Source organism: Microtus pennsylvanicus, chromosome 7 (assembly GCF_037038515.1).
Source record: "Microtus pennsylvanicus isolate mMicPen1 chromosome 7, mMicPen1.hap1, whole genome shotgun sequence".
NCBI classification, from domain to species: Eukaryota; Metazoa; Chordata; class Mammalia; order Rodentia; family Cricetidae; genus Microtus; species Microtus pennsylvanicus.
In genome coordinates, this window is record NC_134585.1 from 165,324 (window position 1) to 178,454 (window position 13,131).

Genomic DNA, 13,131 nt, shown 5'->3' on the forward strand with positions numbered 1-13,131 from the left:
GATAACATGAAGGAACTCTCAATGGCCAAACTTAAGCAATTTGAGCAGCAAAACAATTAAGGTGGAAGTTGTTATAATCCACAAAATAAAATGAATATCTTGTGTCTCTATGTACTTAATGAAAGAAAAATAAAATTCCAATTAAGTGTGCCTAATATTTGGAGAAAATAAATGTTTAGCATTACACTAAACTGCAGTGCTAACTGTTGCTAGTCTGATTCACCAAAGTCAAGGGGCAATAAATGTCAACACCTCAGACTCGGTGTTCCCATTCTGTGAATATGCAGCAAGGGCCATTAGGGCAGAGTGTTAAAAAAAATTCACTGATACGGTAAAATCAATGCCTAAAGTTTTGAAGAGACACAGAATATCTCCCATAACTTCTATTATGAAAGAAAACACCTTAAGAGGAAATACAAATGGAAACTACTTTAAAATAATTTCATTGCATACTGAAAAGAGCTCCTTAATCAAGTGATTAAGATGCCACACACCCTCCCTAATGCTGACCAGAGTTAAGCAAAGCAGGAAGCACTTCTGCGGTATTGGTGCTAAATATACACAATCTCAACCTGAAAGAGAGAGATCATTAGACAAACCCAAATCCAGAGACATTCTATCAAAATAACTGATGATTTCTCTTCAAAGGAAGAAGAAAATACTAATGAACTATCACTAACTGAAATAGATTAAGATATATAACTAAATGCCAACTCAAATTCTGGATTGTATCCCAGAATTGAAGATATACAGTAGCAGAAACACGGCTGAGTTATAATTAGGTCAACATTTCATGGGACTTATAGTATTGTACTTTCCCCAATTTTCTGATCTTGAGATTTAGTATTATAGATTATAGAATATAAAATTTGGGAATTGGGATAAGATATAAAACATCAGTACTGTTTCCTGTAAATTAAATCTGTTTTTCTTATACAGTTTTTAATTCCTTCTAAAAAAAATCAAACAAACATAGTAAAATGGCATCTGCAAGAAATTAGAAAGTGTGCCTAGTGCCTGAAAAGATGTCCAGAAAAACCTGCAGCTGCTCATTTGGTCATGAATTTGAAAATCTAGAACAACACTGATAGTGCAGATGTCAAGGGAATAGGTCATGTTCGAAAGTAAGATATCCTCCAGCTGCCAACTTTTCAAAACTAGAAGAATCTCTTATTATGTGACATACCATTGCATGTTACAAACAAGAAAATTAAACACAAGATTCTTACAAAGAGCGTTCATATGAATATAGAAGATATAACACTCACTAAGAGCAAAAATATCTTTGTAATATGCATAGAGAAAAATTACCAGAGAAGTACAAAACCAACTAGCAAAGCGGCTAGGGTGTATGGATTCTGCATGAGGTTATGAAATAATGCCTATGAAATGAAGCCTGTAAAAACAATAAACTAACCAGAAGCTACACTATTTACTACATTACTTACAAAAACTTAATAAACTTGTGGGAAGTATTAATTTTTCAGCTTATGTGGGTATACTAATAATTATTAAGTTTTTGAGATGAATAGATTTTAAATGATTCAGATAATCACCATTTTTCATGTATTTGGTTGTCCTAATACATCAATGAAATGTTTATTTAAATGTGATTATCAGTATTAATATTAATGTAAATAAAATTATATCAACCAGGGAATGACATTCTTTTAAATATTTTTTGTGTTATGTGTGAGAATGTTTTTCCTACATGTAATCTGTGCACCACATGCATGCCTGGTGCCTAGGAGGCCAGAAGAGGTGTCAGATCCCCTGGGATTGAAGTTACAGAGTGTTGCAAGCTGTCTCATGGGAGTACCCTGTGCTCTTGATCACTGACTCATTTATCCAGCTCCAAGAAATGCCATGTTTTATAGATACAGTGCCTAAGCTGATCTATATTTTGTATAGTCCATTTTTCTTCTCCAGTGTGATAACTTAATTTTTAATACCTACACAACTGTCTCTTATGTTCATGCAGCGTTACGTATCTGCACTTAGGTTATCCTTCATATTAACCTCTGTGTAAAACATTTTTTAAATTTAGTATTTAGGAAATAACATCATGTAAACATGCGAAATCAATAAGGAAATGCTTTGTAATTAAATATTGTGAATATTTAGGCAAAATGTGAATATATTAAATTTTTAAAGAGGCCAAAAATCACTACACAGATTATTAGGAAAGATGCAATCTTTATATTCAACAAGAAAAATCATCTTACACACTTTATAAGTTATGTCATGAAGGAATGTGTTACATGAATGATAAATATGCAATTTTATTGTTCTAAAGCTCTATTGAAAACTTACACAGTGAAAATTAGTGACAATGCTGAAACTTGCGTTTGTGCATTTGTTGTAGCGTCAATATTTAGATGTAAAGGTTGATGAAAACAGCTGTTTCAGACTCCCGAAGGATTCCTCAAGGAGTTATCTGTTGCCGCCTTACCTGTGTCTTCCTTTATTCGGAATGAAGACTCATCCCCTTTGCAGCCTCTTCTGTGAGTGAGACTCATTTTTTTTTTTTTTTTTTTTTGGTTTTTCAAGACAGGGTTTCTCTGTAGCTTTGGAGCCTGTCCTGGAACTAGCTCTTGTAGACCAGGCTGGTCTCGAACTCACAGAGATCTGCCTGCCTCTGCCTCCCGAGTGCTGGGATTAAAGGCATGTGCCACCACCACCACCTGTCCAAATGAGACTGATTGATCAGAAAATGGAAAATGAATAAGTGAGTCTAACCCAGAAGGACCTAATCTAAAAGATAAGGATGAATATTTCCAAATAAGACAGTTAGTGGGTGCTTTCTCATAGATATTAATACTTGAGATAAAATATAAAGAGAAAACCCACTTCCTAGAATAATACAGGACCATAGTAGAGTAGAAAATGTTCTCAAGTGATCTAAAAACTTCTACACCTATGATCAAAACTGTGCCTCCATAAAGTTGAAAATCTATGTCTATGACATGGAAATCAGTTCGTCAATGGAAGTTATGTCGCCTGTCAGTCACTAGAGAATTAGTCAAGATTTATGAATGACACGCATACCAGTTTTAATTTTTTTCATAGAATTTTTAAAAGAACCTTAAGAGAAATTATATAACATGCCCCAAAAAATTAAAAATTTAAAGTAGCTAGTATTAAGATGTTATTAAAATTTTCTGCCTACTTTTATTTAGGTGTTTTGGCTATTCCTACAATAAATGAAAAGACATAGTTATATACTGTCTACCAATTTCCAAAGTCTGATACATTGGCCCCAGTAATCTGTTAACCCAGAACTGGCAATGGCTTTAGATATCTAAGCACATTCCTGCTGTGTAAAAGCAATAATAGTGCAGTGAGAGAATAAATAAGCTACTGGAATAAAGACAACGGACGAGGGCCCTCATACACTTATTTTATTCCATATGCTCACATACGCTTTCCTCATGCACTTATGTATCCATGATTCACTCACATTTTCCAAGGAGACTCAATGGAGAAATTCTTTCCTCTTCATTGCCATATGTTTTAATTGAGTAGGAATGGGGTGATTTTGCATGCTAACAAAGAAGGTAATCAGTTTCACATGAATCACAATAAAGCACTCTGTTATATGCAAAACAAAATACTTTGTTCATTATAAAGAGAAACTAGCCATGAATTTCCTTAGATTTTTTTTATTAGATTAAAAAAAAAACAATCCAAATTCCCACTCCCTCTCCTCCCATTCCCTCCACACACCCTCCCATCCCACCCTCTCCAATCCTATGAAAGAGTAAGGCACTTTGCTTTGTGGAAGGTCCAAGGCCCTCCCTACTACATCTAGGCTGAGCAAAGTATACACCAAAAAGAATAAAATCCCAAAAAGCCAGTACATGCTGTAGAGATAAATCCCAGTGCTACTGTCAGTGGCCCCTCAGTCTGCCCCAGCCACACATTGTCAGCCACATTCAAAGGGACTCGTGTGGTCCTATGCTTGTTTCTTCTCAACCCAGCTGGAGTTGGTGAGCTCCAATTAGCACAGGTAGACTGCTTCAGTGGATGAACCCTTCATGGTCTTGATCTCCTTGTTCAAATTCTCATTCCTTCCACTCTTCAACTGGACCTTGAGAGCTCAGTCCAATGCTCCGATGTGGGTCTCTGCCTCTGTTTCCATCTGTTGTTGGATGAAGGTTCTACGGTGATATTTAAGATAATCATCAGTCTGAATACAGGGCAAGGTCAGTTTGGGCACCCTTTCCTCTGTTGCTTAGGGTCTTAGCTGGGGTCATCCTTGTGCATTCCTGGGAATTTTTCTAGAGCCAGGTTTTTTACTAAGCCCATAATGTGTTCCTCAATCAAGATATCTCTTTTCTTGTTCTCATATCTGTCCTTCCTCCATCTCAACTATCCCATTCCCTCAAGTTCTTCTCAACCCTCCCCTGCTCTCCTCTTCTTCCCCTCATCCCCTTCCTTCTAACCCCCACCTCCATGCTCCCAGTTCTGTCAGGTGATCTTGTCTGTTTCCAATTTCCAGGAGGGTCTATATGTGTTTTTCTTTGGGTTCACCTTATTATTTAGCTTCTCTAGGATCATGAACTATAACCTCAATGTCCTTTGTTTATAGCTAGTGTCCACTTATGAGTGAGTACATACCATATTCATTTTTCACTCAGGATAGTGTTTTCTAATTCCGTCCATTTGCATGCCAAATTCAAGATGTCATTTTTTTTTTTTACCACTGAGTAGTACTCTAATGTGTAAATGCACCACACTTTCTTCATCCAGTCTTCAGTAGAGTGGCATCTAGGTTGTTTCAAGGTTCTGGCTATTACCAATAATATTGCTATGAACATAGTTGAACAAATACTTTTGTAGTATGATTGAGCATCTTTTGGGTATATTACCAAGAGTGGTATTGCTGGATCCTGAGGTAGGTTGATTCTCAATTTTCTGAGAAACCTCACCTTACTGATTTCCAGAATTCTTCTAGCCTGCTTGTACCACCTATACTTCTTGCCTGGCTACTGGACGATAAGTGTTTTATTAAACCAATATGAGTGGCAAATCATTGCACTGTGCAAAAGCATTACCCATCAGCAACAGAAAAAATAGTTTTGTATTTTTTCTCTTTAGTCCCTTTAGTTCTTTATCCCTTTCTCCCTTTATATCTCTTTCTCCAGTATAAACTGTGACTGCTCATTCATTTCCTGACTGCTCAGACCTAAATAATCACACAGAAACTACAATAATTACAATACTCTTAATTACCGAGCCATCTTTTCATCCCCCTTCTCTTTTCCTTTCTTTTCTTTTTCTTTTTTGGTTTTTTGAGACAGGGTTTCTCTGTGGCTTTGGAACCTGTCCTGGAACTAGCTCTGTAGACCAGGCTGGTCTCGAACTCACAGAGATCCGCCTGTCTCTGCCTCCCGAGTGCTGGGATTAAAGGCGTGCGCCACCATTGCCCGGCTTCCCCCTTCTCTTTTTTAAAAACATACATATAACCTATTGAGTCCAGTTAGTGTTGCCTGGATACATACATATATGCAATGGGTTCTTGCCTGCAACCTGGGAAACCTACTAGGGGCCCCACCCCAGAGAAAAATGACTTTCCCTCTGCAGAAATAGACTTTCTGTAGCTTCTTAAGCAGGAGTGGTGTCTTTTAAACTCTTAGATTGAGCCTGTGCAGATTTTGTGTAGTAACCACAGCTATTGAGTTCTTGAGTGTAATTGTCTGTCTTATGTAGAAGAGACTATTTTACATCCTTTTCCTTCTACTTTCATCTCTTACAATCTTTAAGCTCCCTCTTCCATGGCATTCCCTGAGACATAGTATAGAGTACTCTACAGTAAGTCTTTGCACTATGAACACTGTGTTTCTTTACGTTGACTTCTATGTAATGCAACAAGATGGTTCTCTAAGGCAGAGAAGGTTATGGACTAATCTCTGCATGAAGAATATGTATTTAGAAAGCACTTGTAGCCAGGAGGTGGTGGCGCACGCTTTTAATCCCAGCACTCGGGAGGCAGAGGCAGGCGGATCTCTGTGAGTTCAAGACCAGCCTGGTCTACAAGAGCTAGTTCCAGGACAGGAACCAAAAAGCTATGGAGAAACCCTGTCTCGAAAATAAAAAAAAAAAGAAAGAAAGAAAGCAGTTGTATACTATATCAATTTATTAAAATAATGATAATATGGTCTTCCTGGGATCCATGACTTATCTATGATGTATTCTTGGCCAAATTGACAGTACTAGACATAGGCCTAGTTGAGTAAGTCTTAAATCTAATCAGACAGATTTTGGTTGTCCCCCAAGACATTGTACCACTGTTGTACCAATGGGCAACCTTTCCAGCCAAATAATTATTGTACTTTACAGAATTTACAAGTTAGTAGGACTGTTGTTACCCTTGCTCTCCTGATAATGTTCCTAACACCTTTTGAAACTATGAAATATGGCTATCATGGAGGAAATTTCTGGTTACTCACAGGATTTCCCTGTTCCCTATGACCAAAGTGTGTGGCATCTTCAACAATGAGTTTTTACCTTCAAATTCTGGTAGACAACTAAGTTAAATGTCAATAGCGTGTGTTGTTTTGGAAACCAACAACTCAAAAGAAGGTACCCACACCTGGGACTAGTTTTTTGTTTGACAGACTATGGTTTCTGAAAAGAGCAGTATATCTTTGATTATCTGTAATACACTTTTACAAATATCCACAAAAACAATGCTTAATGCAAAATTAACAAATTTTTAAGTTGGATTTAGATAACAATGAAATAACTTGGTATACTAAAACTACTCAGTTCTCCTTTTCCTTTGAATTATGAATTTAGAAATACCCAAAATTGAACATACTGTCTTTTCTTTTGAATTATGATAAGTAATTAAATTATTGATTTATAAACTCATAAGTTATTCTGAGAATTCTACTATGGTTATTTATATTCTGACAGCAGTGAACTTCACAAATGTATTTGAAAAAAACTGACAAAATACTATCACCTGAAGTAGAAATAAACAATTAGTGTTTGGTGAAATAAATGTGAGTCTATGATTTCATCTTCCTGCCACTAAGATCTGACAATCACCTATTGTTCTAAAATAGTCAATGTTACTGCTCAGAACTACACACAGGAGTGCTCACTTTAATACTTGTCTTACAATGAAGTATTTTCCTCTACTAATTTCCTCTTATTAATTCTCAGCCATAAAATTATCACAAATATGTTTGAAAAATAAAGAACACAAGCCACACTTTTATTAATTTAATTTATCTGACTTCATCCTACTATATTAACTTATATATCCACAAATTGCATTTTATTAGTTTGTATATCCAAACGTAACATATTACGGGACACCTGTAAGTCTCTGCTACTGAATTAAATAAGAAAAAAATCTTCAAGAGGCATCACTCTTCTATATTCTCCCATTTTTTCAAACCTAAAACCTACTTTTCTAAAAATAAATTTTGAAAAATCTAAAGACTTGAACAAGTACTAAATGTAAGCTGTCTCCATGACATATTTAAAAAGACAATCTATGTTAGACCCTAAGTTAACCTGTAAGTCCCACCTGTCTCATGTGCACAAGGACCAGGTAACTTCTTAGGATTCTGGGAGTTGTAGCTCTTGAAAAATAACAACAAAGCCTTATGGGAAAGTATGGTGGAAACTTTCCAGGTGATGTCCTGGACTAAATTCCTTCATGGTCAGTGTTAAACATTTTAATAAAACCATCTTTAATTTGGCCAAAATGGTACAATTGGTTTTTCTCAAGCAAATTTCAGGATTAAAAACTAGTCAACTTCCGTAGTCATCAAAGGAGTACAAATGAAGATTATGGTTGATACCCTTTGCATACTATCAAAATGACTAAAATTAAAAGGGCAGAAAGTGCTGAGTGTGACCCAGATGCTGGGTATCTGCTTGCGCAGTGTAAATGTGGAGTGCATGGAGGATATACCCATGTCCACAGATCCATCAACTCTGGATACATGCATATTTTGTGACTAAACAATCCTGTGCCAAAAGATTTTATTAAAATACTTAACATTTTATTTACCCCAAAATACATGCAAAAATACGCAGAGCAGCATTCTCTATTAAATATGGAACTCAAAAACAAAATAACGACTAGCACCATCATAGATAAGTGGTCCATGGTTTATTAAAATTACAAAATTCAGTGTGGGTGGAGGTTGTACTCTGCTGTTAGTTTGAGTCAAAATGAATGATTCTCATAAAGATGGTGTTGAATTAACGCAGAGATAAAATAGCAACACATAATTTTGCTTGCACCTGGTTAAATTTGTAGAAATAGTTACGCAGGGCCTGGCAAAACATATGAGAATGTGGTAGGGTAGATATGAAAAAAGAACGTAGTAATACATTTGGTTATGGCTAAATGAATTTAATGTTATCTGCACAGTAAGCATGTACATACATATATGCTAAATAAATTGCTGATGGAAATTTAACATAAAAACAGCTGATTTTTAAATTATATATATGTGGGTTATGAATGCAAAATTTTCTACTTTTGGGTTTTTCCTTATACTTAAATAATTTTGAAAGATCAGAAAAACAACATAATCTGCTCATGAATGGCCTTCTGGATAGTTCAGCTTTGAATGCAATATAGCAAGAGGTTAATTGCCATAATGGGAGGTCTGTGTCCCTGGAGCCTTTCCAGCACAGTGCCCTCTATTCTTGTATAATCTCTCCTGGATTTCTGGTCTTCAGAGAATTACACCCTCAAATAGTAGCCCTACAATCAACACAGGGTCTGAGACGCTGATTGCAGAGCTACTATTTGAGGGTGTTAACATTGTGAGTTCTGAGGCTCAGCCTTCATTTTTGTTTCAACATTATTTATATGAAAGAGTGAAGGAAATTATCTTCTGTCAACTAGTTTTCTACCACATATGATTTGGTTTTATGTTTCTGCATGTATGTTATTCTCAACAATAGTTGGGTTTTATGTGATGCTTGCTCACCTAGGTTAAACAAGAGCATGGAACTCACATGTGATTAGAAGTATATCAAAGAGAAAAACAATTCTTCTAAAAAGCCAAGATGAGTATATTCTAATAATTAGAGAACTGGTCTATGGCCATGAGTTTGCCCTATCACATTCTCTGGAGGCTGCCTGTGCTTGTGATATGAAGTGTTTCACTTGGCCAAGATGGATAAGATGCCCATGAGCAGGAGTAGGAGAGAAGTGGTATATCTGTCTTCATTCCATTTGTCTTCATTGCATTCCTTAATGGCAACAAAGTGAGAAAATGATAATCATGTATGTGTGTTTGTATGGGTTCATGTGTATGTAACTATGAATGCCTTTATTAGAATTAGAACTATACATAATAAATATATGTTATGCTTAATATAAGCTAATACAACATATATGTACCTGTTGTATATATACATATATGATAACAATGTATATATACATATATGTGTGTATAGATGTATGCACATAAGATGGTTTGCTCCTTAGGAGTTCCTTCATATTTTTTTTAATCACTGTGTAGCCCTCTCCTTATTTTTAGTCATCAGTCAGGTACTTCACATGGTTTTTGATTATTGGATGTCTGGATCCCTTACCTGACCTTCTCAGACTTAATTTTCACAGTGTTCTCTAATAGTTTTACATGATAAGTGAAGCTTGTCAATAGTTAAGAATTATCTCATATGTTACTTCCACAATTAATTTCTCCAAATATAAAGCAATACAGGATATTTAATTGCAATTAAGGAATAATTTTAAGGTCTGGGTGGTTGAACTGATGCCAGGTACCAAGTGCATCACACACGGGCATAGTAGCAGTCTGGGCACAAAAGGAAGCAGTAAATATTTCAAAATTTTAAAGTTGTTCCTTTAATATTCTTGAGGAAAAGGTGATATTAGGTACATATTGAAGCAGCCTCTTTCACCTGCCTGAGGAGCCCCAGTTATAGTTAGCAAATGTGTGCTACATTCAGATTCACTCACTTTCAATTCAGTGCAAAACCAGAAAGTCAGCAACTACACCCACAACCATACAGCTGAGGAGGGGAGCTGTGTAAATCCACTGCCTTATCCTGTCTGCCCAACCTGGCAGCTGGTAGACAGGATGAGCTAATGATTCCCACGTGAAACTTACTTCTGAACCCATAAATGTTAAAAAGTTTCATCAATAAACAAATGTTGGATATTTTACAACAAAAGTAGCCTTTACAATCTCCAGAACCTGTTGTTCATATATTTAAACTAAAATAATGGCTAGTTTAAGGGTTATAGTTGAAGAAAGCAGATTTTTAAAATAATTGTTATTTATACCAAACATTAAAGACACTAAACATTTTATTTAATTTGACTGAATTGTTATAAGTTATAAATGGATAAGATATGCTTATTCTTTTTATGCATTTTCTTCTGTAACAAACTGTCTCTGCTCCTCATAGCGTCTACTCAGGCAAAGACAGCTTCTACAGTAGCCTCTCTAAAACTTGCACCATTTCTGTACAAAACCTACTTCAGCTTCTAAAGGACCCTGAACATCAGTCACTGCAAATTTCTTCAATGTCAGCATTTTGAATTATTTTATGGACTTTGATATTATGACTTTCCCTTAATTTGCAATGTTCTCCACCTTGTCTACGCCAGGTGGCAGGGATGATTAACAGCAGCCTCAATGGCGACTTCATTCTGGTGGGTTTCTCAGACCAGCCAGAGCTGGAAAGAAGGCTCTTCATAGTTATTCTAATTTCCTATCTTCTCACTCTGGTGGGAAATGCAATAATTATTCTGATCTCTTCAATAGATCCTAAACTCAAAACCCCAATGTACTTTTTTCTTACTCACCTCTCCCTCGTGGACATCTGTTTCACCACCAGTATTGTTCCCCAACTGCTGTGGAACCTGAAAGGACCAGCCAAGACGATCACGGCTGTGGGCTGTGCTGTGCAGCTTTATGTCTCTCTGACTCTGGGCTCTACTGAGTGTATTCTTCTGGCAGTAATGGCTTTTGACCGCTATGCTGCTGTTTGCAAACCTCTCCACTATGTAGCTGTGATGAATCCACAGCTCTGCCGGGCTCTAGCAGGAATCTCATGGATCAGTGGAATAGGAAATGCTCTCATCCAGGGAACAGTCACTCTTTGGCTTCCCCGTTGTGGCCACCTATGGCTGCACCATTTCTTCTGTGAGGTCCCTTCCATGATCAAGCTTGCCTGTGTGGACATTCATGCCAACGAGGTCCAGCTCTTTGTGGCCTCATTGGTCTTGCTGCTTTTACCCTTAGCACTGATACTGACATCCTATGGATACATAGTCAAGACAGTTATGAGAATCAAGTCAGCCCAGGCTTGGCACAGAGCCCTGGGCACATGTGGCTCCCACTTGATGGTGGTGTCCCTCTTCTACGGAAGCATCACTGCCATCTACATCCAGCCGAACAGTTCATATGCCCACACCCATGGGAAGTTCATCTCCCTCTTCTATACTGTCATGACACCGGCCCTTAATCCCCTCATCTACACACTGAGAAATAAGGAGGTGAAAGGGGCTCTGGGACGGCTCTTCAACAGAGGCTCTGGAGTGTGCAAATGAAGCAGAGTGTGTAGTGGCAACGATTTTATGAGTACATATTGTCATATAGTTCTGCACCATAGTCCTCTCGGGCTTTGAGGCTCAGCTCACTATAAGGTTGTCAGTGCCGCATTGCTCTGGGCCTCGGGTCAGTCTTCTCGATCTCTTCCCAGGATGCTCTGGGGCCCAGGAGAGGCAACATTTCCCCATACCCATCTAAGTCCACGACTGTTCTGCTTCTCACACTCTGGATTCTCTTTTCCCTTCTTTTATTTCTCCTTTGCATATGAACAAACACTATAATTCCCCTCAGCCTGCCCCTTCTCACAAATATTCTAATAATCCTAAAAAGCGGCTGTTTTCACTTTTACAGCAAACCCCACCATCAATTGTAGCAATTGTTTTGTAGCAAACAGTGGGGAAGTTAGAATGACTACAGCCTCGGAATTTTTAACTCCACTACTTCTTTTTTGTACTTGTGAAAGTTTTAGTCACATCTTCACATCCCCATTGTTATGAGTTTAAAAGTAATGTTCATCATTATGATAATCAACAATGATAAATAAATACCGTGTTTTAAAACTTATTTTATAATTATAGTATTATTGATCTACTCAAGCTTATCATGTTCAATTATGTCAACTAATCCTTCTTAAATAGCAGCATCTGAAACAGAACGACTGGGGTCTTGGCTGCATCATTTCTACCATGAATCCACCTTTGTACTATATTGGAGTAGTTAGAAAACACTTAGTAAAGAGTCAGTAAGTAATACTTACCACTGATAAACTGCTTCTCTTCTGAGTAAAACTCATATATTAATTGTTTTACAGAAATAAACTACCCAAACAGTTCCTAGGAATTATTGATGCCTTACCAAAACCGCTTGTAATAATCAAGTAGATGGGGGCTGGAGAGATGGCTCAGTGGTTAAGAGCATTGCCTGCTCTTCCAAAGGTCCTGAGTTCAATTCCCAGCAACCACATGGTGGCTCACAACCATCTGTAAAGAGGTCTGGTGCCCTCTTCTGGCCTTCAGGCATACAGACAGAATATTGTATACATAATAAATAAATATTAAAAATAAATAAATAAAAATAATCAAGTAGATTATGCTTTGGACATCTAAAATGAGTTTGTTAGTTGATTTATGTAAAGTGTACTTTAAGAAACAGTTTACTGCAATGAGATTATTTGATTCAGCTGCAATCTAATGGTGGTGACTTATTTGCTGTATGAGGTTTGATTTCTATGATTTCTGATTATGGAAATGTATTCCTCACACTGACATGAACTCAAACTCTAAAAGACATTCTTACCAAACAGTATGGATTATAACCTGTGTTTAGTCATCACCTCCTAATGGAGAAGGTACTCACTTATTATAGTTATAACACACATAGCTCTTATTTAAATTTCTTTCTGAAAATATATAGTAGCACAATCCAGTATTTATCTGCAGTTATCTATTTTATGCTTTTTCTTATAATTAGTTCTTATAGTTATAAATTTCCTTACTATCTTCTGTTACCCGTTTACAATTTTCTGGTATCCATACACGTGCCAGTCACCAGCAGAGGACTCAAAGGG

At 36.8% G+C, this 13,131-nt stretch overlaps 1 pseudogene; it reads left to right on the plus strand.

Moving 5' to 3' along the window:
• The first annotated feature begins 10,627 nt into the window (after nt 1–10,627).
• Nucleotides 10,628–11,641, plus strand: LOC142853555 (olfactory receptor 2G3-like; annotated as a pseudogene).
• Nucleotides 11,642–13,131: the final 1,490 nt, after the last annotated feature.